Below are 27,358 nucleotides of genomic sequence, written 5' to 3' on the forward strand. Positions count from 1 at the left end.
CGCAGCACTCTTCACGTGTGCGACGAGATGACGAAGCACGGCTTGAGTCACCGCCAGATGCCCCCGCGGATGCAGCTGGTACAGTCCGGGCTACCGCTTGCGAGCGTTTAACTGCCCTCTTTTCGGAGAGAGAAACACTTTTAACGCCGATTTCCGTTTCCTGTTTAGTTCGTTTGTAAACTTCGTACGCCTGATGAATCACGTGAATAGACAAAAGAAGAAATTGGCAATAACCACAAAAAAAAAAAAAAAGAAAAAGAAACATTGTTTGCTCCGCCTATAAGCCGAGGCAAGATGTAAAGGAACAGTATTCATTGCCGAATGTGAGTTACACTTGGAGAAGGGGCAGCACTGGCGACAGCATGCCAGCAAGGGTAACGTTGTACGAACTCAGTCACAGCGGCTCGCCTAACGGTTCGTCAGACGAGGCGTCAGCCAATCATGAGTATAGCTAAGGCGATTAGCTCACGCCAAAAAAAAACCTTATTAAAGAAAAACTCCTTTAATTTGGCCTCAGGATGTCGGATTTTGAATACATGCATATATTAGAATCAAACTCAGTTACTCAATGTGCATGGTTAGAGAATTTTAGTTATACATGGGTACAATAATAGTACGAAAACGAAAACTTCCGCTAGAGGGATAGCCCTCAGCGCAGGCCAGTTGACGGGAGAACCGCCTAGAAGGAGGGGGGGGGGGGGGGGGGGAATGGGAGGCAGTCTCTCACACCGACGCCACTGGCTCGCCACTACGCTGACTCACCGGGGATGCTATTCGCGTCTACGAATGTGTCACGAATTTGCCAGCGTCCGGAGCGTGAATAGAAGCGGCCCACACGTTTCGAGACGAACTTCAGGAGCAAAAAAAAAAAAAGAAAGAAAAGAATGGCGTGCAGCATGTGACACGTCGCGACCGTCACTCTTCCTGTCCGAGCTACCTGCCGTCCAGTTAAAGGTGCCGCGGTGACGCCCACATGCTCGGGTCAGTTTCCTGATAGTCACCTCTTTTGCCAATTCTGAATATTGTCAGGCGCAATGGGCTGTAAGGACACCAATAGAGTTTCCCACAAAATTGACTAGAGGAATCTCTGGCGCTGCGATCGTTCAGCCAGCATTGGAATTATGGGAAGTACGTGGATTTGTCTAAACTTCGACCTTCTGGCTTTAAACGACATCGTGGACTTTGCACACTGATCATATTCAAGAAAAAAAAACTGCGATATAAATTATTAAATAAACATTATTAAAACTGTCCGGCTGCAGGATTCGAACACAGGACCTCTAACACAGAAGTCCGACATTAAACCATTACGACACGAAGGCACATACGAAGGGCACATACCAAGTGCCCATCGGGATTGGCCTACATTTTTATACTGCAGTGTCTTTGGGATCAGCCCACGAAAGCGGCCACATCGTCGCCAGATCCCCGCCAGATAATCGCCAGATATATTCGTTACAGAAAATTGGGTTGAACTCGCAAACAATGCATTAAAGAGATGCCAAGTGACTTGCGCATCACGCGAAGGCGAAAAATTACAGCGCGTGGCAGACGCCCGCAGCTTTCCGCGCGCTAACCACGCGCAGGTGTAGTGATGATGATGATGATGATTTATTGGCATCCCCTTTGAAACGGGGCGGCGACAAATAGTCACCTAGCCTGCTTGATTTAATCAGGTATACTATACATGTTCTTTATCTAGCATTTTTGTATACCTATCATTATTTTTCTTTTTCAAAAATTTTCCTTGTACCGCTGCCTATGATTTTAAGAGATCAGGTCGCATCCATCTTTTCCCTACTTTTTTTCCACCAGTACTCTAATCGTCTCTTGCTGATCTCTACGGCTGATCTGTTTATGTTTCCTTCCACTTTAAACCCAAGCGCTTCTGGGAGTTGCACGTTACCTACGGTTCTCGCTGGGTGGATCCCGTCGCATTCCATCAGGATGTGCTGAGTGGTTTCTGGATCTTTACTGCAGCATACACATGTCTCATCTAGTTCCGAATATTTGTTCCGATATGTTTTCGTCCTTAGGCAACCGGCTCGAGCCTCAAATAGCAAGGCACTGCCCTTTGTGTTATCGTACAGATTTTCCCTTCTAATTTCTTTCTTCTCATTCTTGTAAATCTCCATTGTCCTTTTCGTTTCCATTCTTTGCATCCAATTCACGGTCTCTATTTCTCTCACTTTCTTTCTGATGACCCCTGGTTGTCTATTTACAGTTTCGATTATCCTGTATTTGGTTGCCAACTTCCTTGACCTCTTCCTCCATTCTGTGTCCACGCTTTTCATGTAGAGATACTTGTGCACTTTAGCCGCCCATTTATTTTCATCCATGTTCCTGAGCCTTTCTTCAAAACTAATTTTGCTTTGTGCTTCTCTGACTTCAAAAGAGGCCCAACCCATGTCTCCATGCACTGCCTCATTTGTCGTATTACCGTGTGCTCCCAAAGCCAACCGGCCTACTGATCTTTGGTTAACTTCCAAACCCGCCAATATATCCGATTTTAAGCATATAATGGCATTTGCGAATGTTAGCGCTGGCACCATTACTCCTTTCCAGATTCCACGCACCACCTCATACTTATTGTGGCCCCACAGTGCTCTGTGTTTCATTAATGCTGCATTCCGCTTCCCCTTTATTTTCAGATTATCTTGGTGGTTGCTTGAGTAATTCTTTCCTTCGTTTATGTGTACGCCGAGGTACTTATATTGCTTCACTATGGGTATTACTTGCTGTTGAATTGACACCACGAAGTTACTCGTGTGCTCATTAAAGATCATAATCCCTGATTTCTCTGTGCTAAACTTAAGGCCTAGATTTGTCGCTGCGTTCCCACAGATATTCGCAAGTATCTGTAAATCTTTTTTATTGTCCGCTAGTAGCACAATGTCGTCTGCGTACATCAGTCCAGGGATCTTCTGTTGCACCATTTGTCCATTACGCATGTAGGATAAATCAAAACCTAATTCGCTGTTTTCCAGTCGTCTTTCTATGCCCTTGACGTAAAGCGTGAACAACAATGGTGACAGAGGGCATCCTTGCTTCAATCCTTGGTGGGTTCGGCACAGCAGCGCCGCGCCGCGGCTGCTCACTGCAAATGCCACTTTGCCGATATCTCTGATACACCCACCTTCGGCTACTGAAAAACGCACCCATCTTGCGGACGCCCTGGGCCGCGACACCGCCAGTATGCTCCGCTCACCGCTCATGTTTCTCCAGGTTAGTTGCCTAAAAGCAGCTTTTCACCGCGACTACCTATTAATGCGGTGTTGTGGCCACCCGATTTCCGCAAGCGTGTTCGGGCGACTGCACTGCATCTTTGGCGCCTACTGATTCTTTGAGGTGTCATTGAATCTAATCCCGGTCCTATGACCAAAGCGCAGCAGGAGGAGGAGGAGGTGCTCGACCCGTAATTCGACAGCTAGTGTGCAAAGTGTCGGTAATATTTGTGTGAGTCTCCTTGAGTCCGTCAAAAACGTTTTGCCCATTCAGGTCACCTCAACGGATGATGTGGAATCGCCGGCAAAAAAGAGTGTGCGTGCTCACTTAAATCAAAGTTGGCTGCCTTTCGTTGCAGAATCCTTCCATGAATTCGAAGAATATTTCCAAGATTTCCGCAACGTAATACAAGATTAGCAGTCTAAAGTAGCATCTATCCGTTCTTCCATGGTTTTCTTTAACCATGAGCAGGATCTGTCGAAAATTCAGGGCACATTAGATGACTTGGGAAAAACGCTCGCACAGGTACAGCAGTAAGCTTTACGGTGTCGCCAATACTGACCATTTCGAATCGTACGGTGTCACTGATACTGACCATTCCGAATCATGGGATTCGGAGTGGTCAGAATCATTGACACAGTAAACCTTGCTGTCGGACCTGTTCTAGCGGTTTTCCAAGTTAATCGTAAAATAAACAAAATGAACAAACCATCTCGGCATTACTGCGTCCTCTGTCGCCATATAGAGCTCGCCGTCTAGGGCGTTTTCTTTCTTTCTTTCTTTCTTTCTTTCTTTCTTTCTTTCTTTCTTTCTTTCTTTCTTTCTTTCTTTCTTTCTTTCTTTGAATTCTTTCTTTCTTTCTTCTGACAAGAACCACCTATATATAGCAAAGTGCTATAATGAGAAGGAAGTTGACTCCGTGTTGAGCAAAGGCTACAGGTTGAAGGACACGGCTCTTGGCGTCGCAGGTGACTACTCAGGCCATACAGGCACTGCTAGCGGGAACGGCATCCCGTGGCTGCGCTCCATGGAGCGTCAACCGCCTGCGCCTCGTGCAGCCTTGCGGTGCAAGCGCGATCGAAGCGATAGGCGGAGCGCCCGAGGCGTCATTTCGCCTGGCGCTTCGTGTACACATCATGAACGACGTAAACTATAATTTTACAAGGATGACAATAAGGGTGGATACCATGTTCGTCTCGTTTTCAACCAGCTGTTCTTTAACGACGTTTACACGTGGGGACACGGAAGCGAATAGAGCATGCAGCACGAGTTGCTCGGCGTAGCGCCGAATGAGACAACTTTATGAATGACGTCCTCCGTTCTATTTCATCATATGAGATATTTATTTCAGCCGTATCATTAACACACGCGCAACCTCCCGCATTTTTAATATCTCGCGGGCGTCGACCGTACGGCATGTCAGTGCCTTACAACGGTGGAAAGCGGTGAGATCGGCAATTGTGCGCACAAGCGCACAAAGCACTTCCCAGCGCAAGCGTTAGTTTACTTTAGGAGCGCATAGTATGCGCACGCCCGACCTTTTGTTATCTGTGAAACCCGACAACACACATAACTTCTCCTTGAGTGTTTATTTCTTTTTTTTTTTTCGTCTTAGTGCCATGGTGCATGCGCGAGTCCAGTAATACGAAAGAAAAATAGACACATCTTAGTCGTACACGTGTTCTGCTCCACACCTGTTTTATGAGAGCGTGACAGAAGCTCGCAGACAACCCTGGAACGACATGTGTCCTCGAAAAGGCAACAACGTAGCAGATAATGCTCGATCAGGACTGTTTGCGATGTGCCATCTCACCGTTATAAGGCGCTGACACGCCGTGCGGGCGACGTTCAAGCGATATTATTAAAAATGTGGGAGGCTTTATACATTGTCTTGAACGTGGTTTTACTTTTCTTTACACTAAAATAAGAAGTATCCCCCCCCCAAAAAAAAAAGAAACATTTAGCGCTATGTTGTTGACTCAAGCTTCATTGATTGAGATATGGCTTACCGATTAAGTTTTGGATTATATATATTTTTGCGCTGTTCAGATTTTCATATTTGCCGATGCGATATTGGAAGCACAGAAAATGAGGTGGCGTCTTCATCACCTTAAGAAAATAATTTTACGCGGTTTCCATGTACCTCACTTCCTTTCTAGAATGCATATATTCGTGTCGTTGAAATGTGGCATGATGACAACTATTGTTGGCTTTATTTGTCGCCCTCCTGCAATGACTAACTCATTTGCGGACGAATTTCACCGTATACTCAGCGAATAAGGTTGCACCGCGTTTTTTTTTTTTTTTTTCTATTTCGATGCGAATTTTACTAGAAGATTTTAATTTCGCTGATTTAGGCTGGTCCACTGAAACAGTGCCTGGCGCTCATATTTGCGAGGCTGCAGTCACAGCTTCACGAATTATTGGACAAAGAAAGCTTGTAAATTACGCAATCTTCAGATAATTGCAAAACTACAAGAAAGAGCCCTCACATTATAGGCAGTATTTAGTTTTATTCTTGTTACCTTTTACACTCGGACAGACAAGCTCTGCCTCGGTTCGAAAGATGAGAACGTCATGTTGGTGTGATTCCAGGCGCCTCACACCTCCGGTGGCGGTTTTCCAAGACCCGTAGATGGGTTTTGTGTTGACCCCGGAAGCGCATTGTGCTATTATGCTTCTTTTTCCTTGTCCATCGCCAGAGAGAGAGAGTAAAGGGGCAGGCTTCCCTTTCGCGCATACAGCAGCTGCTCTTTGCGCGTCGCTGCTATTTTCGCTCGCCCTTAATAGAACACTGCATTGTCGCTCACATTTTTAGCGTAGGGACGCGGCGCAGTAAGCCACACTATTCACTTTACAGTCAGCGCCATTACCCCTATTTGGATGCCCCTTTCTTATATAAAGACACGCAAACAGGGCGAAAGCCGTCTGTTCCAGGCTTGCAAACGTTAGGACAGGCATGCGTTAGAATTACGTGTGTAGTTCTTCCAAATCTATCTATCTATCTATCTATCTATCTATCTATCTATCTATCTATCTATCTATCTATCTATCTATCTATCTATCTATCTATCTATCTATCTATCTATCTATAATCTTTTCAGTACGGCAAATGTACTGAAACTCGCGGAGTCGGTTGTAGTCGAAGCTGACTGATGGGCAGTTATGCTGCAAAATTACTGTCTCGAAATAATCCACCCTGCCTCAATAAATAACTAACTATCCTTACTTCATTGCGTAATTACTGTGATCTCCACACATACCACGCTAATGTCTTCACGCTCACCCCGATTAAGCAAATATGCGAGGCCACGTTGCAGAGAAGAAAAAAGCGGAAGAGATAGCGAGCGTAAAGAATACCCAGTCTGTATACATCCAGCTAAACGAACTAAAAAGCAGAAAAAAAGAACGACTTGAGTGGAGCCCCGATGGGGTCGGAGGAATTCTAGAGGTGCGGTTTTTTTCGGGTGCCTCCGAAACGGTAGTATAGGGATGATGACGCGAGATGATGAGGGGTGGGGGCATGGGTCGGAAATGAGAGGGGGGGAGCAAGGATACCAAGCCGAAAGGGGGCGTGGCGCCTATTTCTGGGCTCCCGGATCACGATCCGGCCGTAGTCCTTCCCGCACCGTTCACAGGGCGGCGCTGCGGTACCGCGCACGTTAAGACGGCGTTAAATGCGTGCCTTGGTTGCGGAACGACGGGAATGGATCAGGATGCAGGGTGGCGCGCCGTCTGCAGCCGGCTGTGTGCAACCCCCCCCGTTCGTGCTTATGTTGGCGATGCTGGAGGAGAGCGCGCGCGCGCGCCCTCTCTTCGAGATGCGCGTTTGAGATGCTCCTCGCGAAGCCGACCGGCGATGGAATTCCTACTGCGGTATTCTGAACGCTCGGCTTCGTTTTGCTTCTTTCCCGCTCCCTGTTTTCCACTCTCTCTCTCTGTCTCGCTCCCTCTTTATATATATCCGACAGAAGCTGCTTTGTACTCTTCTCTTGTCTTCCTGAGCAGCACCTTCTCTCGAGTTTAAGACGGTGCAGAAGCTATATAGAGTTCAACGAGAAGTTGGAGAGATGTAGCGCGACCTCACTGGGAAGCGACAAATGCAAACCATTTAAAAGTTCATTAATTGTGCTAATTGTGCTTGATCACGCTGTAATATTTCCTCGCCGTCAAAGCTCAGTGGTCATGGTGTTGCGCTGCTGACCACGAGGTCGCCGATTCGATGCCGCCGCAGCGGCCGCGTTTCGATGGGGTAGGAGTGATAATGCGCTCGGTGTACCGTGATATGAGCGCACTTTAAAGAAACCCAGGTAGTCAAATATCTTTCGCGCTTTTCTTTCATTTTTCGTTACAACTTGCAGAAAATGCGTGACTTTTTGCACAGCCAAGTAATTTGCCAGATAAATAATCGCATTGATTCAGCCCTGTTCTTGTAGCTTTCCAGCCAGAGTTAAAGGTGTTAGAAGCATTGGAAAATTTATTAACGCCGTGTATTTTGAAGTATATCGGAAAAGGAGCGCATGCGTAAGTGACGTCCCAGTTTTAATGTGTAATTATGATAATGGATTCGAAGTGCACATCGGCGTTAATCAATAAGCAGTACTTTAGTGAAATGAAATATATGAATGAAAAGGAGGCCTACTGCGCCTGCGTGACAGTTGTTTACCCGTCGGTGTTTTTTTCGAGAAACAAATAAACGGTAAGCACTTATGGCTCGTCCCATGTCATGATGTACACTTTAAATTTCGTGTATTCCAGCGAGGTGTACCAACTAGTTCAGCTTTAAGCTTCTTGTAACGCTGCACCGATATTTAGTGAGAACATGGCGTGCGTGGCTGTCGCCAAGCGAAAGCCGGGATGTAAGGGTCCTTCGCGGCATCCTCCTGCGAGAGGCGATGGTTGTGCACGGACATGGCTCTGTGAGAAAGGGAACGCAACCACGCAACGAAGATCCGCTTGCCCTCTGCCACGTGTCTCTTCGACCGTGGGAGACGGGAGAGTCGCAGTTATTTCCGGAGCACTTGCGATTCCGCGCCTTTTGTAGTACTTTTTTGTTCTTGACGCGTTAGGAGGAAATGCCTCGTTCCTTTGTTGCTCCAAAAGCAACAAAAGGTTCGCGATGGCGTATGAAACCGTGGACACTCGTTTGTTTTTGGATGTTGTTTGTTATCTCGTTTTTTCGTTGTTTGTTCTTCCCCTCTCTCCGAGGATGGAGAGCGCGAGCTAGAAGAACAGTGGGGAGATGCACCGCTTCATGGACACTTATACACCATGTTCGCATCGTTAATTAAAGGGGTTTCGTAATGCCAATTGGTGAATATCCGGGTCAGTTTTCATCTTCTGCGCCGCACGGTATTACGCAGGCGCAATCCGGAACCAGGATGTCACTGAAAGAAAACAAGTGGAAGAATCACCGGCGGATACTTATCTTTCCCTGTCTGTTTCTGTCTATCTTTATCGACGAGTATGCTTCTGTCGACATATTATAACCTGGAAGCAAATAAATTGCTGCCTGTGCCTTTGCGGCTAAACTCGTAAAGCTTTCTGTTCGTAAGTTTTTCATTGGCTCGTCGTTTTCGCTATGAATACATGTTCAACATAAAGAATGGCTGATACCTCTTCCGAGCAGTCCTGGGAATGTCTTTTTTTTTTTTTATTTTGTAACATTCTCCTGGCGCTCTTTGGCTTTAGCTGTTCTTGCAACAATAAAACCCATTCTTCATGAAGAATTTTTGGGAATACGGACCCTGATTATTGATTTACCGGGTGACTTTAGACTCACGTGGCTTGATTGCGAGTCAACTGAGGAAAACATGCAATGACAGTGACGTATTCACAAGACTGAGCAAGTGGTACGGAGATGAAAGAGCAAACGTTACATCACCGTTATCAGTAAAACACGCCTTCTCTCGCTCATTTGGTGCACGTTTCTCTTGTTTTCATAACCAAACACGCTTGCACAAACCCGAGCTGTCCAGAAACGCAATGCAGGCGCGCAGACGCAGGACCATGCTTCCAATTATTACAGTTTATGATCAACAAAATGCCTTTTCACTTACATTTTCATGTCACAGCAATACAAAACAAAGGATGAAACCTTGTGTCCTAAAGGTCAATGTACGCGCGTCTAGGAAAAAATAAAATAAAACATTTATGCGTACACATAAGAGAAAGAGAGAAGTCATAAGGGAAAGGCAGGGAGCGCGCTTAACAAGGCTGAGCCCGGTAGGCTACCCTGCTCTGGGGAAGGGCGAAATGGAATTGAAAGAGAAGGAAGGGAAGTTCTCTCTTTGCACAGTTACACAGACAAGCACTCATCGCTGAGTTGGTGACACGCGGTCATACAGGCTGGTGCATTTTAAAAAGCGCAGCAGTGACTTTGTGGCCTTGCACATAGTAGATGCACGAGGCCCCGGGCATGCGTATACATGATTGGCTATCCCAAAAGTGAAAACACCATAGCATCTGTCCTTAGCTATGCAACCACATCGGGTTTGTAGACACGCACCGAAAGACCGTGGGAGAAATGTCATTTCACCGAGTGAAAGCCGAATAACTGTTTACATCTTCAAACTTCCACCAGCTGCATGACGCATGAACCGTCAGCGGCTCGGTGTTGCACATAGGAAGTGATTCTGTAAATTGATCAGGAATTGGGTATAACGCATGTGTGTGACGTGGTAAGATCGATCTGCGACAAACGTAAGAACTTGCAGTGGTCGTTGTGCAACTGCGCAGGCCTGCGGAGACCAAATGTCGCGCCCGTTGCGAGTAATTACAACCGATTTATCACGTGTTGGTAAACGTGTATATACAAAAGTATGTAAATATAGTTATAATGCGCTAAATGGGAGTGTTTCTTTTTCCTCTATTTTCTTTTCCCCTCTGCCACTTGCACGTAGGTAATTGTTTAGTCGTGACAAACAACTTCGTGCCCGTGCATAGAACACTCGCCGTACGCTGCGTCATCAACAGTGCATGTTTGTCGGGTAGCGGGCGAGACACCGGGATGTCTTATCGGTCACCTTCACTCAGTCCTATAGCGGGGTTTTCCCTGCTCGAGCGGGGTTTTCCCTCACTAAGCTTGCGCGTGTTTGCGCCTTATCAGTGTTCTCCCCTTCTCGAGTTGGTGTACTTGACACGCTTATCTGCATAACACAGACCGTATGCAAACGACTGAGGACACTAGTGCTTCCCGGCGAGCACTCTATATTAAACTGCGCCAGTAGTTTTAGCCCCTGCAGAAAGGCCAAACACAAATTCTATGTCAAGAAAAAATTATAGCTTGATAACATTTATTTCTTCCCATGAAAAGTACGCTGGTACAAAAAACATTACTTAAGGTATAAGGTAGTCATTATATAAATTAATTAATTAGTAATTGCATTGTTGAGCTATATCTCCACCTGAAGCTTCGCTCCAGCTTGTTAAAAACGCTACTATCGCGCTTGTGTTAAGCTTACCGTGCAAAAAAAAAAAAAAAAAGGCGCCAGGCATCAAACTCAGCGTATCAAATATGATAAATTGGGCTTTGCGGGGTTCAGTAGGAAGCAAAATAAGTCGCGTTTTAATGTGACGGGAAAGCATTCAACTGCAACCGAACGCTGCTTCATTCTTCGCGTCACTGCCGTTTGTGATAGCCTGACATATTTGCATCCCTATTTTCATTAGCTAATGTGCTAGTTTTCTTATTAGTTCTGTTCTGTACCTATATATAAGGCGTAGTCCGTGTCATGGCATGGGAAGGGGAGGGACTCGGAGAGAAGAAGAAAGCAGTGAAGGGTGGCAGCTGAGCAAACCATGCAGGATTGCATTTGTTTTGCAACTCTACACTTTGAGAGGGTGAAAAAGTCACACAAGGATGAGGAGAAGGGGAAGTGACAAACTGTGAATGTTCGCACGCACAAGCACCCACACGCTCAAGCGCGCACACACACGCGCACGCACACACAACCTCTCCTCTCTCACGTAGCGCTCCTCGAAATCACTTTCTCCGGCTGAGCTCAAGAATCCACGGACGCGCCGAACACATTTTCGTTAATATTTAAAATTTGCTCCGGATGCAGGTCTTTACATTGACTTGTAGCAACATTTTTATGCCAAAGTATAAACCAACGTTAACAAAAAAGAAAAGAAATATAATTTTAAAGGCGTGAAAAACCTTTAAATTTCGTGAAGTGTTCAACGTATTTTTTTTTCTTTTTCAGAAGTGTGTCTCACTTGAAAATATCAGATTTTCAATTATAAGCTTAATATATTTTGGCTTGACGTCTGCGCACCATGTAAGAGTTGTCCAAGTGTATAAGCCATCACGATTCAGTTACCAACTTTGTGGTGGTTGGTAATAGTTCGCTCACAAACCATTTTTCGTTTTTGTCACGTAATTACCTAGCTCTTTTGTGCAAATGAAAAAAAAAAAAAAAGCTCATTCATTGTTTACGTTTTGTTTTAAGGCTGTCAAACATACTGTTGCTTTAGTCCTCGATTATTCTTTGTCGGGGTCTCGGATAGTTCCTTATGGGGGCGAAATGCGAAAACACCCGTGTACACCCGTGTACGTTAAAGAACCCCAGGTGGTCCAAATTTCCGGAGTCCGCCACTACGGCGGCACGTAAAACCCCATAATTTCATTTCGGATAGTACCTTGAAGATACTGGAATTTTTCCAGCACAAAACTGGCATTAAGCCTTCGCAGCCGAATGTTTACGACACATTTAGAGGCAGTCGCTTAGTCCAATTGCTTCCAGAAATCGTAGTAGTGCAGCCTGCTGTGGAGATGAATGGGTGAACGGCGCCTAGCTCAAAAAAACAAAAACAAAAAAAAAACCCACTGGAAATGTATAACAGTACAGCAAGCGGAACTTATCCTGTTATTGCGCGCTGTGAAGAGCCTAAGCGCATGATTCTTATCTCTGTTTATCACTTCCGCGGAGCTCTATGTCACCGTCTGGCTCGGTTTCCGTCCACGCATCGTGTATGTCGAGTACTGCACTCACGTGAGGGGAGGGAGAAGCCGTGTCCAGCTAGCATGTCCTCTTTTTAGTTCCGCCTTTCTGCCTCACGCAACACGTTCGTCAAGGGCAGCTGGCGGACTGCGGTAGCCATGCTATTCTTTGCCAAAGGCGAAGCGGGGATTCGTGTACTTGCGGTCAGTTGGTACTTAAGAAAACGAAGCGTAAAGGTTTCGTTGAAATATATTTCAGCTTCAATAATTTCTTTTTTTTTTCTGTACATACGGCAGGTTCTCTTCGGGCCATTGCAGAAATGAATTCAGAGAGAGAACGAGAACAGAAATACTTGGTGAAACATAAAAAGACGAATTATGCAGGAAAAAATAATGTAGTCAGAGTATCCTATAAAATACAAAACGGTATCGTCATGCATCAAATGCAACTTAAATCCTATAGTCTATACGTTCAAAGTCAGTGCTCTCGGTGACGAAGTTCTGTAGTTATGATTTTTCATATCCCATACACACACAAAGGCCATAGGAACCATTATTATTACATGTTTTAGTGCAACTTTTATTTTCTACCTGTACACAATTTGTTAGTCTAACAAAGGATTATATGCTCTATCATCAACCTTGTTCTTTGATAGTCTGTTCCTAATGGAAACGTTTGAATACAGGGAAAATTATTATGATGGATAATGCGCAGGAATTATGAGTGTGGGTGAAACGTCAAAGCATTTTTCATTTTGTGGCAGAATGTGGCGAGCCCCCACGGATAACTTGCGTCACCATTCAGTTATCCCAGGTCTTTATTTTCAACGTCGCCTTAATTTAACGGGAGGATGCTATTTCTTCTTTGCATCGTAACGTATTTGGCAAAGCTAGGTAGAATAAAGTGACGTGGTATCGGACCTCTACCAACGACCGCCCACTTGTTTTACATCGGTGAAACATTTAAAGGGCTCTATGCCGCAAGACAAGCTGCTCCAAAATTAAAGAAAGAAAACGTAATATAAATTTTTCAATGTTTGTAGCTGTTGCTCCGAAGACAGAAATATAAAAAACGAAGAAAAATTACAATCGGTTATCTGTGTGCAAGCCAAGGTGAGCTAATAACTAGAGCTCAGGTTACAACAAAACTCGTGGCAGTGCTTCGCCATACGTGCCGATAGTAGCAGACGAGATTCCCTTCGCGGAACAAGTGACCTACAGCGCATCTTCTTTATCCGATTACGTGGAAAGATTGCTTATGGACAACAAAGACGAACGAGAAAACCACATAGTGATGATAAACCCCTAGGGGAAGATGCTAGACACTACAGCATGGTGCACCGTTCCTGCAGCACTTATATCAAGGCACGAAGTCACGCCGAGCCTAGTGGCACTCTCAGCCAGAAATGGATTGAAACTAACGACAAAGAGGATTCGGAAGGAGGAGTAGGAGGCTGTAGGCGCATCCAGCCCTGCAGCATCTAGCCTCCTATCAGAAAAGTTCGTCACTGTTGAGAAGCGCATGCGCGAGATGGGTGAACAAGACGACGCGCGCAACTGGACGCAAGCCACGCCGGGCCGTCCATCCCCGCGACACATTGCCCGGTAATGAACCTGCCAGTCGCTACCGATCATTGGATAAGTCTACATCACCTAAAAAACTTCAGGGGTATAGTCGGGACACCTCCTTTCTGAATGCCCGGGGTCTTCGAGGATACACCATGTTCTTCACAGCACACTGAAGCATCTACTGGTCTTTGTGCGCTTGTATCTTTCTGATTCTCAAACGCCGGCTGCTAAAAACCGCTGCACAGGTGCTTGCCGTACATTGGAGACGCTCTCATTGCAGCTCTTCTGTGTCAACTTACGAGTACGCAGCCCAGATTATGCGCCTTTTGTATACGCCGGTGAACGAGCGCCAGTCACTAGTTCATGCTTTTGATACGCATCGATGTCCGGCAGGTTGTTTAAGTACCTTCCCTTGCATCAGTGGTTGCTTGAGAAGATGCATGCAACAGTATTCGCTAAGGATTGTGGTGTAACATTTCCGCAGCACCGATGTGGGCGCGTGTCGTGTATTTAGCATCAATCTAATATATCCTCATCATCAATCATCCCGTCTTTTCTTGCCCTTCTCATCTTCCCCCTGTGAAAAGTAGGAGGGTAGAACACACTAGCTCAGGCCGACCTCTCTGCCTTTCATTCAATGAAACCTCTACCTCTCCCGCCAAGGAAAAGAGAAGAAAAAGTACTAGTGGTGGTTCTCCGGAGTTTCACGAGCCCTTGCTCTTTCTGCTTCGCATTTCCGATGAGATTGTTCACACTTTTCTTTTGCATTATCTCTAGTCGCTGCGCATTGTGCATAGTGTTAACATACATTGAGAAACCGGAACTCAATCCGTTAAGTCCTCCACTCTGCCTGTCCGTGTCTATAACAGACATCGGCATTTGTAGTTTATTGTCGCAATTCTTTTCTCTGGTCGGCAGGGCTGACTTATTGTGCTTCACTGTCAGCAAAAAGGAAATAAAGGACGGTTGCGGTGGAAAAGTTCGGACAGCGGGGCGCAGTGACGTTCAAACTGTCGCAAGTTGTGACGCAAACGCGGAAGTCGTTTGTCACAGCACAAGCGAAGTCGGTGTCAGCTGGCGGCGAAGCGCAACACCGACGCCGTCCCCGTGCTTGTCGCCTGATCTGTGTCACTTGATGCTCTGGAGTTTTGCTGCGGAATTGGAAGCGATAAGGAACACCTGGTATATACTATATCGATGAATTGACTCTATTGCGCGGAGTCCCGTGGTGGTGCTAGAATCTGTCCACCACGTGTGCCGCAGAGAAGCTTTGAGACCACAATGTTCGAAGCTATTCATAATGATGATATAGGGGTTTTTTTATGGTGCAAGGGCCAGTAATGGCCAAAGAGCGCCAAGCTATTCAAAATCAAGCGGACATGTTGCCGCCTCCTGATTCTGACGGCCTAATTGTCGGCATAATATGTGCGAAATCGGTATACTCGAAGAAGGCATGCGCGCCGGCCGGCGGAATTCGCATTCTGCTGCAAGGTGTGTACATTTGCGGCACAATCGGCGCGCATTAATAAAGCGTTCAAGATAAAACAAGAGGTGAAAGGCAGACAGGTTAACCAGATTAAGTGTCAAACTATATACTGCAAGAACCAAATGCGCTCTCTCTTCCTCTCTTCTCAAATGAAACTAGCTGAGGCGATTTGCACGGAAAGAGGAAGAATAAATAAGGTGAGGTGTAACATAAGGCACACTGTAAAGGAAGACAAACGCAACCTGTTTCATTCCTATAGGCTGTTCGAAACCGACGTATCAACACTCATATGCTACCCAGGTTACCCTTCCACGAAAACACGTAGACTTCCTTGGTTTAAAGTAAGTGAACCAGCGGCTTGAGACAGAACGTCCTGCCAGTTCTGATGACCGCTGCCAGTCTGTACTCTCTCTTTGCCCTATTTCCAACCCCTATATCCCTCACCCCAGTTCAGGGCAGCAAACCGGAAACTTGCCTCTGGTTAACCGTCCTGCCTTTCTTCTCTCTCTCTCTCTCTTACTGGTAATAATTTTATGTTCCACATCACTAAAAAACGAGAAAAAAAAAACGACCGAGCAGGTAAAACCAGAATGCCAGAATACTCGCTTCAAGCCAGCCAACGTGAGCCAGTACGTTCCAAGAAAACCGCGCTTAGCATGCACGCGCAGTGCTCGCGACGTCAATCAGCAAAAGCGAGCGCGAGTGTCTGTGTATGCAGTGAGGGCTCGCCTCACTCAGTCACCCCAACTATTTCTATCCCTTCCCGATTTCGCTACCTCTCACCACGGAAGTTAGAGGCTAAACCGAAATAACCACACGCTTGAGTCCTACACGGCGCGCCAAGGGCTCGCTGGCTAAATCAAGCAAACACACAACCAGCAGCAGCAGCGCTCCGGCGTTACCGACAAGTACCCCTGCGCTGCTCCCGCCTATACTGAGGATGCCTGTGTATCACCCGCCCGCCTTGAGGGTGTCGGGAATAGAAGTGTCCGGGACGGTTGGGTGGTGCGCACCCTCCACAGACAAGCCGACAGGTGCCCGTGTGGCAATGAGTGGCAGCTTTGATAGCCGTCTCAAGTGCGCCGCCTTGTCTTCACGCCGCCGAACAGACCTGCCGCGTGAACTTGGCTTCCCTGCCCTGCTCCGTATACCTCCCGCCCTTCCGCTTGTTGATACTTCTATAAGGATCCAAGGGCACGCGTCGCTTCCTGTCGCGCTTCCTCCTGCTTGGCTGTTCCAGTTCCGCCGAGCGTGTCATCCTTCTATAGGCTACGTGCGCGTCTTAAAATGAGCGGCGCGGAAGAAGTCTTCGAAAGTGCACGCCGCGAAGGATAACCGACGGATAAGGACAGCTGAAGCAAGCCCTCCCACCCAACCCCGCCCTTTACGCTACCTTGGGTCCTATCTTGTTTGGGGAGTCGTGTCTCAAGCACGTACAATGCTTGGCCCTTCGTTTATGATATGTGATAGACAAAACGACGAAGTATGCACTCCAATGCGGATAAATTTGCGTTGTAAAATACCTCGACCGCGGCTAAAATTATCGCGCGAGAAAGTTCTTTGCGCAAGACAGCTATAGAAGCTGACTACTTGAAGGAAAAAGAAAAAAAAAAGATGGTTGCGGTTCAGAAAAAAAAATGTAACTGCATGGACGAAGGGCTCACGTACTGGTCGGCTATCCGTGCGTTCTCGTTGTTTCAGACCATAAAATCGCGACGTATCGAAAGCAGGCTGTTAGCAGCGAATGTTACACGCAAGGATTAGGACGTGGCATTAACTCTAAAACTAGCGTTTTTCGCCCCTATCAGCGCCGCTGCGTCTGCAAACAAGTTTTGCAGAGCATACGGATCATATGAAGATCGAGTATACGCGAAACGATATCCTGTAACATAGGTGCTGAGGGGAACGCAACGAGACGGACTCATCACGTTTAGTAAACACACCTAACAACTAATGGCATGTGTAAAATTTTCTTGCATAGCCCAAATCTTTTGACATCTGGTAATACTCTTCATCGTAGACTGCTTCTGTAGACAGAGGGTATAATGGCAGTGCCGCTGTAACGTTCCAGAACGTAACCTTCCTTGATGTTCTGTTTATTGAGAGAATTCCGGATGCATTTTTTGTGTTACATTAAGAAAATAGACAGCATAATAGAAATGTGAAGTGTATTTTTGTTCCGAGCGCATGCCTCTTAACGTGATAGCTGCATTTCATTCAACCAGAACGCGTCTTGTTTAGTTAATAGTGAAAATTTGTTTGGCTACACACCGTGTTTTGATGTTCGAAAGAGCGATCGAAAACGGGCATCCGATACGGCGCGGTGCGAAGGTGATGAAGCAGACACTACTTTCTCATGTGTTGAAAGCACTGCACTGGTAAATGTGACGTGTGCGTATTTGAGAACTTTGGAATAATTCTTTCAGTGCCATCGCAACTTCTATTCGAAACTTTGTGGACAAACTCGCAAAGCTTATCATTCGTAGGGACTGATACTCATTGGCTGGCCGTCTTCAGAAATGGCACATTCGCTGTTAACACTTACACCACTTCTTACAAACAGGTTTAGCGTTTACGAATTACATTATGAAAACGGGTCCTCATTGATATAAGTATGGCTATGAAATAAATATGCGGATTTCATACGCTGTGGCAATTGGTTTAAGTGCACGCGAGAGAGAGAGAGACAAAAAGGGAAGGAAAGACTGGGAGGTTAGCTAGTGTAAGTACCGGCTGGCTACCCTGTGCTGGGAAAGGGATTAACAGGTCATAGAAGACAGAAATAAAAAATTAAAGTGAGAAAAAGTCACACAATAACGCTGATGGTATACGCGCTACAACGTTAAGCGCGAAGTTTTCATTGGTGTTGGCGAGGAACGCTGCCCTTCTTTAACGATAATTAAATAGTACAGAACACTCGAGACTATTGGACACATTTCACCGGAAACGCTTCGTTGAACGTAAACTTGGGGCACTCCAGCCTGCGGATTCCACGCATGACGCCGAAGGAATGGCGGCTTGTACCACCATCTTCTTAAAAACTCGTGCAATTTAGTAGTTACACGGAGTTGTACTTATACGGAAAACGCTTTTCTAAAGCATATACTTCCGCGTTACGTGCGGACCACTGAGATCCTCGGGCAACGGAATCACTGCATCGGCCAAGAAACTCAGTGACGGCGGTAAGGCTCGCTTATGTGCACACCTGAAAACATCTTCCCAGACTCCTGCGGTGACTAACCAGCGACATTCCGATTTTGTGTTACGGCTGTTGATTGATTGCTCGCGTCTCAATTGCTATCAGTCGTTAGACTTTCAGGTTGCGTGTACTTACGTCGGCGGATCGCATAAAGAACGGACGGGACGGCGCACCCCATAATGAACCTGGCGCCTCAAGGGCAACGCCGCCATCAGAGTCTGCCGCGTAGTAAACAGAGGAAAACGTGCACAGACCAAGCCGTCCTGAGAGACGTTCGTGACGGGTGCCCGTGTTTCGAAAGCGAGAACTTGGGTCGCCTTGTTCAGCTAAATATAGCCGCGCTGGGGGCCGCGTTTGAGCGTTCATGGCCTCAGCGAGACCGTCTCAGCGTCCTAGGTCACAGTTTGCGAGTGCTATACAGACGCATGGCAGTGCTATTCGGGTGACGTCATCAGGCTCACAGTCATTTGTGCCTCAATGGAAATGTGTGGCGTCGATAGAACTGCCCGGCTACCTCCTTGCCCTTTTCCGGCGAGACATCATCGGATGAGCTGTCATTAATGTCTCAATGGAGGGATGGGGTCGAATAAATGATTGCCCTGCTCCTGATAACCTGTATTTATGGCCTGTCAAGGCTTACAGTATTAATAAAATGAATGAATAAATTAAATTATCCTGTTCAAGCGACATCATCATTCACTGGTGCCTCATTAGAATGTTTCTTTGGTGCAGCGCATTGCGAATAGCGCATGCGCGCACAATGCTGAAAACGCACTTATGTGTGGAGACGACATGCACGCACACTATACGGGGCATCATGTTCATTGAGTGTCGGTCACTATACTGCGGAATTGGGAAAGGGAGGTAAAAGTGAGTGCAAGTGTTAAGCAGTTGCATTAATATTCGTAGCTGACTGCTTTCTTGGTACCAAAATGTCCTGTGCGTTATAGCACAGCCTCCAAGAGCCGTCAAGCATAGAACTACCAAAGGCAAAGAGTGTGAGTGATCAAACCCGAAAGAACTGTGTACGCCGCGGCGGGTATATCGATAGCCTTATTCGTTTCTTCCATTAGTCATTTACGTGCTCCATTATATAGCCCTTCCTCACTGTGTCCTTGGCGCAAGACCACACTCCCCCCTCCCCCCCCCCCTCCCACTCACAAATGGCGACGACGGACTTGTCCTCCTGACATTTTTTTTTTTTTTTTTTCTTTGAGCGCTCTCGTTCTCCGAGTGACGCGTCGTCGTCGACGGCGACGAAAGAAAGCGTGAGGTCAGGGCAGCCCTCCGCGAACGTCGGCGCGAGACTCCACGCGTCTTCCCAACCTTGCTCCGAAAAATCCCACGCGCCAAAAGACTCTGGTGAGCAGCGGCGGTGAGAAAGCTCTCGAAAAGCGAGCGGGAGCGGCAAGCGCAACCCGTTGCCAACCTCTTGGCAGAGAAGCACGACACCGGCAGCGCCCGCAGTGGAAAACCTTCACCTACGCGGCGCCGAGGACGACGACGACGACTTCGCGACGACACGGACCGCGCTCTCGTGGTCGCGGTCTTCTTTCTCTGCGTGGTGCCGCCGACTCGAACAAGCGTTTTGATCTCGACCGACGAAGCGAAACTATATAGTGGCTCATTTCGACGTTGTTTACATCGAAGCCGCCGCCGGGGTTTGTCGCCGACGCCGACGCGTGAATCTCGCAGGTGCGTCGTGTCCGTGCACTCAAGTGAGCTCTGCGCGCGCGCGCGCTGCGCGCCTCCTCCAAGTGTGGATCGCGCACGGCCCTAGAAGAGGGCCGAAGTATTCGCGCCTGTGACTGACGTCATCCCGAGGAGAGGGAGTTCGTCGTCGTCTGTGGCCCACATGCGATATCGGCTACCGACGTCATGGAGATAACCGAGATCTCGAGCAGACTGGTACGTATACACACGCGTATACGCCCTATACTCTATATCCACGCCGTTTCTGTTTGTATGTGTATTTTTTTTCTTCCTCCTCTGTTTGCCGTGCACGTTGTCGTGGTCCTGTAGCTACGTAACGGAGGGAGGGAGGGAGTGGAGTATGGGCGGGCGTCGTCGTATAACGTGTGTATCAACCGGAGTGTACACAAGCGCGTGGTCGAGCGCTGGGTGTAGTGTTCCCATGAAGGTCGTAACGCGCCCGCCCCCGTCCGTAAACGTGCCTTGACAAACGTGACTAACAACCCCCCCGCTCCCCCCATTCAGCGAGCGCGCAACTGTATGCCTGGTGTGGGCAGTAACTGTAAACTGTAGTGCCATTCCGAAATATGCCATATTATAATTGTTTCTGACCTGTCAACTTGTGTATACCTATATCTGCGAGAAATAAATCCCTCTGCGAGGAAACACTGTTTCTTTAAGAGCAAAAATAACGGCGCTCGTGCAGCGTTTTGAAATATGTTATAGTTCTTGACAATACTGTCTTCTCCGCGTGGATCATTCATATTACTGCGGGAAACCGCACATTGGTGAAGGGACTTCTGTGTTATATTTTTTTTTCATAGCGTTCTCTTTATTTCTTTTTAGGTGTTATCGTTTCATCTGCTTTGATGCAGCTACAATACAAGCGAAACTGCATATATAGCATTCATACAGCTGTACGGCGTTGTGTGGAGGCCTTATAATGAAGTAAGTCCTCACCCAAGATTAGGGCCTGTGTTGAAGTACGTTCTCTTACGTATGACGACTCACGCGCCTGCCACCGCAATAGCGATTACCGAGACAAGAGGATCGCCGCGACTGTGACCAGTCTTGCTAAACACTTTATTCACACACGTTTTGTTAACATGGGCTCCGGGACCAATTTTTGTACAGATTCTTTTCAATTTGCATTCCCCCCCTTTGTCATTTGTCATTGGCTCTCACGAAGTCGGCGGCCATCTCCGGAATCGGCCTCACCGCGGGACAGATGACGAATATAATCAGAACCAGACGGCGAAAAAGAATCCTTACAAAATACAGCCCTCATGTTTGCCGTGACTACTTCGACGCATTTTGATACGTATTTTTTCCCCGTTTCTGTTCAATTTGACGTAGAACCGCTGGTTCGAGTCCATTTCCAGTTCTGTCTATATAAACGCACGAAGGGTGACACATGTCCCTTGAAGCGAAGCGCTTGCCCGTGTACAGGCGTAATGTGTTTGAGGGGGCGCTGCGAATTCCTACGGGGGTGGTCTTAATGGACGACTTGTTGCTCGTCCTTCGACGAGCTTGTCACGAGATTTCTCTTTTCGGGATACGAGGGCGCAGCTACAGGCCTGTGAAACACAATTTTCGTTGCTCTGAAGGTTGTAGTAAGTACTCTTTCACGGTCATATAGTTAAGTTGTCGTACGTGGTAACGTTTGCTTTGTATGCCGACATCGTGTGGAGCCAGAAAATACTTTGTTCAACCTCCGTAACGGCCTAGGGAGCGATGGAACGTTTACGCCACATCAAGAAACTTGACCAATTAGGAACTAAAATGTTCTACGAGAGGCATGCTGACTATATGCGAAACTGGAGATATGCATAGCCTGGATCACGGTTTGGATTGCTACTCCGGGTGTTGGTTGAGAAAAGCGCGGGCGATGCTTGAAGCATCACATGACAGTACAAAGAGTACTCGCAGGGGTGCTGTACATGCTGAAGCACAGCGAAGACAAGCAAAGAAGACAAGAAGACAAGACAGGCAGAGGGGATGAAGGGAGGGGGAGCGGGGGAGAAACAATACTGTCGATGTTGCAGGCCAGTCTTGCAGACCTACCTAGAATCATGGTCTCACGAAACCGCGCCAGGCATCCACATGATGGTATCGCACATTATAGACCAACTTGCCCAACAGTCAGTCCTGTTGAAAAGCTTTGTGAAATCGGCTCCTGAATAGAGACCGTGTTGTTTGCGAAAGCCTCCGGCCAATGACAAATTGTTCTTACGACGGACGAGCTATGTGATTTCGACCCGTGGATGCTACAGGAAGTGTGCTCGCATGTGTGTAAGATGACGATGATCAATAGATTTTCATAACGCGAGGGCCAGTTCGGCCCAAAGAGCGCCAATGTGTATAAGACCGAAATTCTGCAGGTTTACGCGACGCCGGATTAATCTTAACCTCAGGTACGCATGGACTGAGCGCAGACATTCCAGCTCAAGCGCAAAGCAAATACCAAGAATTATTGAGCAATCGTCGCTTGAACGTGTGCTTCAGAGAAATCAGGTAAGTTGGGACGAGAGAGATATATAGGAGGACAGCTCGTAAAACAAATACGCAAGAGCCAGATCGAGAGGGCTGTGCAAAAAGAAGCAGGCCATGTGAGCTGGTCATATGAGTCCCCGCTGATAAGCCTTCACCGGAACATCGGGTGGCTCTTGGACGCTGAAACCGCTAATGATTAGAGGAGTGCCAAGAGAAAGAGAGAGAGAAAGCAGTTCTTACATCCTTTTATTTCTTTATTTTTCGCTGCATAACAGAGTAATGGAGTAGCCAGGGTACTCTTCACCTCAGTTTCTCTACAGCGGACGAATTATCGCAGCGCATTAAAAATAGGTTATGTAGGGTGTAACAAATATAAAACGTTTGAAAAATAACACAGGGGGCCAAGAACGTATATAGCTGGGTCAAATAGACGAGCGCCGGAGTCTCCCTCTACTATACACCGCGCTGGGAGAGAAAAAGAAAAGGCGACTCGGCAACGGTTGACATCGAAGAAATACAATGTTTTAGCACTAGAAGGCTTCAAATCGCTTTATTCGTTGAGTAAGACCATGCTTCCGGTCCCGGATGTGGGCGTATACATACAAGCTGTTTGAACGAGTGCATCAGAGTCTCATTTCGGCTTTTTTTTTTTTTGCGCTAATTGCGCATTACTGCTCTGTACATGGCTCTACGCTATACTTGGTGCGTCTTGTTAAAACTTCATTTTGATGCCTTTTTAATTGTCCTATACGTGCACCACAATTAAGGCCTCAAATCGACTAATTTTAAGAGACGGAAGTGACCAGATACCCAGATCGGACGAACAACAAACAGATCTGAATTCGCCGAAGAAGACCTTGACTTCAAAGAAGATGGTAAGAGGGAGAAAGTGTTAACAATACGCGCAAGCGAGACGATGCATAGCACGAATCATACGGTCAGTCAGGCCGGTCACTACGAAAAATGCAGTAGCGCGCGAATTGCTTGTTGTGACAACGACGGGTTCGGCCAAGGAACCTATACACTCTAGAAAAAAAGATTTTACGCCCTTTCAGGTTTATATATAGTCCCCGAGAATTCATCTTCATCTATCTTGCGTGCTCTTCATTTCGTATCTCTGCGCATGTGATACGTTCTTGCTAAGAACGTTATATGTTACGCTGATGCTACGCGCACGCCATTCGTGACCTGAAAGTATGCCTGCAGGAGCGCAGCGTTATTAAAAAAGGGAAGTGCACGCGATACATCTGGCGATTATCGCTGGGAGCAACTTGAGTCCCAAAAAATGCATTTTTTTTTTCCTTTTAGCGTAGCACCTCGATCTTTGAAAATGTTCTGGAGTCCAGTCGGTTTTACGGCTGTTGAGAGAGATGCTCTATAGACGCTATACGTTGAGGACTGAGGAATAGTAGAAGCTGAAAAGTAACCTATAGTATCTATACAACAGTTGCACGTTGGTCTATCATATCGGTCTATTGAAGCGTCAGTCTAACAATGAATTTTGGTGCATATTATTAGTATATGTATTTTTCAACACTGCAGCAAGGCACGGAGTTTCTAGCAAGAATGTTCTGCTTGGCTCACTGCAAATCTGCAATTTAGTTTTGCTTTACTACATGTCCCCTAGAGTAATTAATTAAAGGTTAATTAGTGACTTTTCCTAATCATTGTATTCAAAATACGGTGCCCATTCTGCTGTCTCCGGCTGCTGTTGGTCAATAAATTTTTATTTGTTTGTTTAATTATGTGAGCCAATCATCGCATAAACATGTGGGATATGCGCAACCCGCCGCCATGCAGGTGCACTGACGCCCGCAACGGCTACGAAACTTTTGGCAAAGACTGTACTTGCTAACTGTCTCGCTTTAAATATACCATAGGTGTATGACTGTGCCTGCGAGAAATGAGGCTGCGTCATTAGTGTTTCCGCATGGGAACGCCTACGCCGAGCGCGCCGACTGCTCTTGGGAGTTTATTTTTACTTCGAACAGGCGGTTCCCTTTACCATGCGTCTATACGTCAGTGTTCCTTTTTTTAAAGCTATCGGAATAGGGTTTGGCGCCTGCCTATATTTCCCGTTCATTCGTTAGCGTATGCGTTTGTTTCCGTTGCCGAGCGCCGTATTTAATGCCGGTGAGAAGATGGTGAGAGTGCATGCGAATTAAGAAGAATGCACGGAAAGGCGGAAGAGGCCTGAGAAGTTGCGGAGGGGCAGAAATACCTCACCAGGCGCGGTAGCTTGGTGCTGTGGCGTTGCGCATGCCGAGCTCGAGGTGTCGGGTTCGATCCCGCCGCCGCGGCGGCCGCATTACGCGACGGGGGCGGAATGCAAACACGCTCGTGTACCGTGCAGATCGTGGTTTTGGCACGTAAAATTCCGGAATTTAATTATCCTTAATTTCTCGAACCAACTCATACAGTTGCATACCGAGAACACCAGGAGGCAGTGTGGCGCTGCTGGCGCTCGAGATAGCTGAATGAGTATACCTGGGCCGGCATGATGTAACGATGGCCTTTCGCTCGACCCTGTTCCTTCCTAACCATCCACCGCTCGCGACCGACCGATTCTGGGAATAACATAGGCAGAACGCCGCTCGGGCCACTGACGAAGCCACAGACTGGAACACAGCCGGTACGTATCGACTACCATATCGACTCATATACCAATTTGACTACCATATCGTAATCATGGATAGTGCGCGTCCGCGGCCTCCGTCGCTGCCTCCGTTGCAGCAGCTGAACGCCTACCCCAATCATAGATCCCTCTTTATGACGGTTTCACACAGTACACACAAATTAACACCACAACCCTCCCGTCGAGGTTGCGTGAGGCTCTGCGGAGCTCCGCCCTCGACGACCAAACCTGGGCGACCCAGCACGCCCGTGAGGCGGCGGCGAGGCAAGCCCTCGACGTCCCCTCATGGGTGGCTTAGGCCCGGCCATCTTAAAGTGTTGTTCCACAATAAAAGTTTATTCCTCCTCCCACAGCGTAAAATGACGGTGTAATTCTGTGCCACCGAACATCGGTAATAGATCATAATGCTTTGAAAGCAACGCTCACCGCGTGAAAATTGTGGTTGATACCGCAGTGTGTGTACAATTATAAGCACTATATCGATTTTTTTAACCCTTATACCCTCTTCAACGTTTCCACAGTGGTCGAGTGCTAGCGCTATAAGGCTAAAAAACTGAGCTTTACGAACGTCACGAATTAATATCAACGCAGCACTGCTAGCATTAATGTGCCAGCAACACTAAATTGTTAAATGACTGACGGATCATGATAGGTAAAGCGAAACTTTTCAGCTATTCAGTAGTTCGCTAAACCAAACGCAGGACAGCTCAATTGCAGTTGATATGTCAGCGATCGCGTCGTCGCTCGCGAGTGGCGGGATGCATTGGTAAGTGAATTTCAACCGACATTAAAGTAAACTTTGGACAGGAGATATCCAGACGCATATAAACGACAAAGTGGTCTTGGTGATTCTTGGCCCGTGTAACAAGATTGAACCACTCCCTGGTAACCAGACTCGCAACCTACCAATTACCCAGGCCACGAGATCACCCGACCTGCGCTCACTGCGAGGACTGCCCGTTGTTCGCACACACACACACATTATAGGGGAATGTCCCACAGCCCAAGAATACCGTTTGCCAGAAGACTTTGAGCAGTTAGCCGTGCACTACATCGAATTTCACCGTGTCACTGGCTCACTCGCCTAAACTACATCTTTCTCCTCCAGGATTCTTATTTTTTTTTTGCTCAGCACCTCTCCAAACGTGGTGGGTGAGACCTGGTATATATATATATATATATATATATATATATATATATAGGCAACGACAATCTCGAAGGAAACTCTCCGGACTGGAGGCTATATTATAATAAAGTTTATTCTCTCTCTTGATTGGCGATCTCTGAAGTCAACGTTCAGGCGAAGGGACTGGTCTCCGTCGGGTCGAACTAATGAGCCTACATAAAACCGCGTTGCATGTAGGCTCCCTAGGTCGAACGAAGGCATGTCTATGGAGCCAACGTTTCGACAAGATGGGCCCTGACGAGGCCAAGGCCCCTTATCAATACGTTGGCTGTAGAAACATCTCTTGTATTCAAACATCTCCCTACTGACGAGTTCAAGTGCCCATCTCCCTGTATAACTCAGTCTTGTTTGAAAATGTGTCGTAGTGTCACACGGTCGTAGACAGGGAATGTAATCCGCGTCGCACAGTTCATGCACTGTGTCACACAGTCCAGTCCAGCATCCTCGCACGACGCAGATGCCGCCATCTTAGAGTGGGTCTTCCGAAAGTTGCGTGGATGACGCCTCACGAGACCTCGGCCGCTGCCGTATGCAAGCCAGCGGTGGGCTTCGAGCCAAACTGGAGCCCCGACGCACGCGCGCGCGCCCCGTTTCTGGCGCTGTTTATTTGGAAGCATGAACGGCGGGCCGCGCGTGGTCCTTCGCTCATTGGCCCCGCGGGCCCATAGCACGCTGACGCGAGAGCCACGCTAAAATTCGGCGTCGTTGTCCTCCATGAAGCACGTTCGGGGTTTGTGTTCGCGTCGTGGTGTTAACGGCCTCGTCTCGGTACGACGGACCGTCGAAATCTCTCGTCTCTTGTAATAGACCGATCCCACCGGCCAGTTTCACGACGCCACCGCTGCCGCGGTGCATGCTGGTACTTGTAGTCATCCGGCCGCTCGAGCCGCCCGGAGTGCCTGTGCGTCCTGTTTCCGAACGCTTTTTGG

The 27,358-nt window shown here is 47.3% G+C and overlaps 1 protein-coding gene and 1 long non-coding RNA gene across 2 annotated transcripts in view; one reads left to right on the forward strand and one right to left on the reverse strand.

Annotated features, from left to right (window-relative positions):
* The window catches only part of LOC119446139 (NAD(+) hydrolase sarm1-like), a 125,903-nt gene that overhangs the window by 34,715 nt on the left and 63,830 nt on the right, over positions 1–27,358 (forward strand).
* The window catches only part of LOC125944090 (uncharacterized), a 31,579-nt gene continuing 12,153 nt past the window's right edge, over positions 7,933–27,358 (reverse strand). Inside the window, exons 2-3 of the long non-coding RNA XR_007466115.1 lie at positions 9,285–9,352; positions 7,933–8,612 (exon numbers count right to left, since the gene is read on the reverse strand). This is a non-coding gene — a long non-coding RNA (uncharacterized LOC125944090). The remainder of the gene's footprint in view (positions 8,613–9,284; positions 9,353–27,358) is intronic.

The sequence above is a fragment of the Dermacentor silvarum genome, chromosome 3 (genome assembly GCF_013339745.2).
Source record: "Dermacentor silvarum isolate Dsil-2018 chromosome 3, BIME_Dsil_1.4, whole genome shotgun sequence".
Lineage (NCBI taxonomy): Eukaryota > Metazoa > Arthropoda > Arachnida > Ixodida > Ixodidae > Dermacentor > Dermacentor silvarum.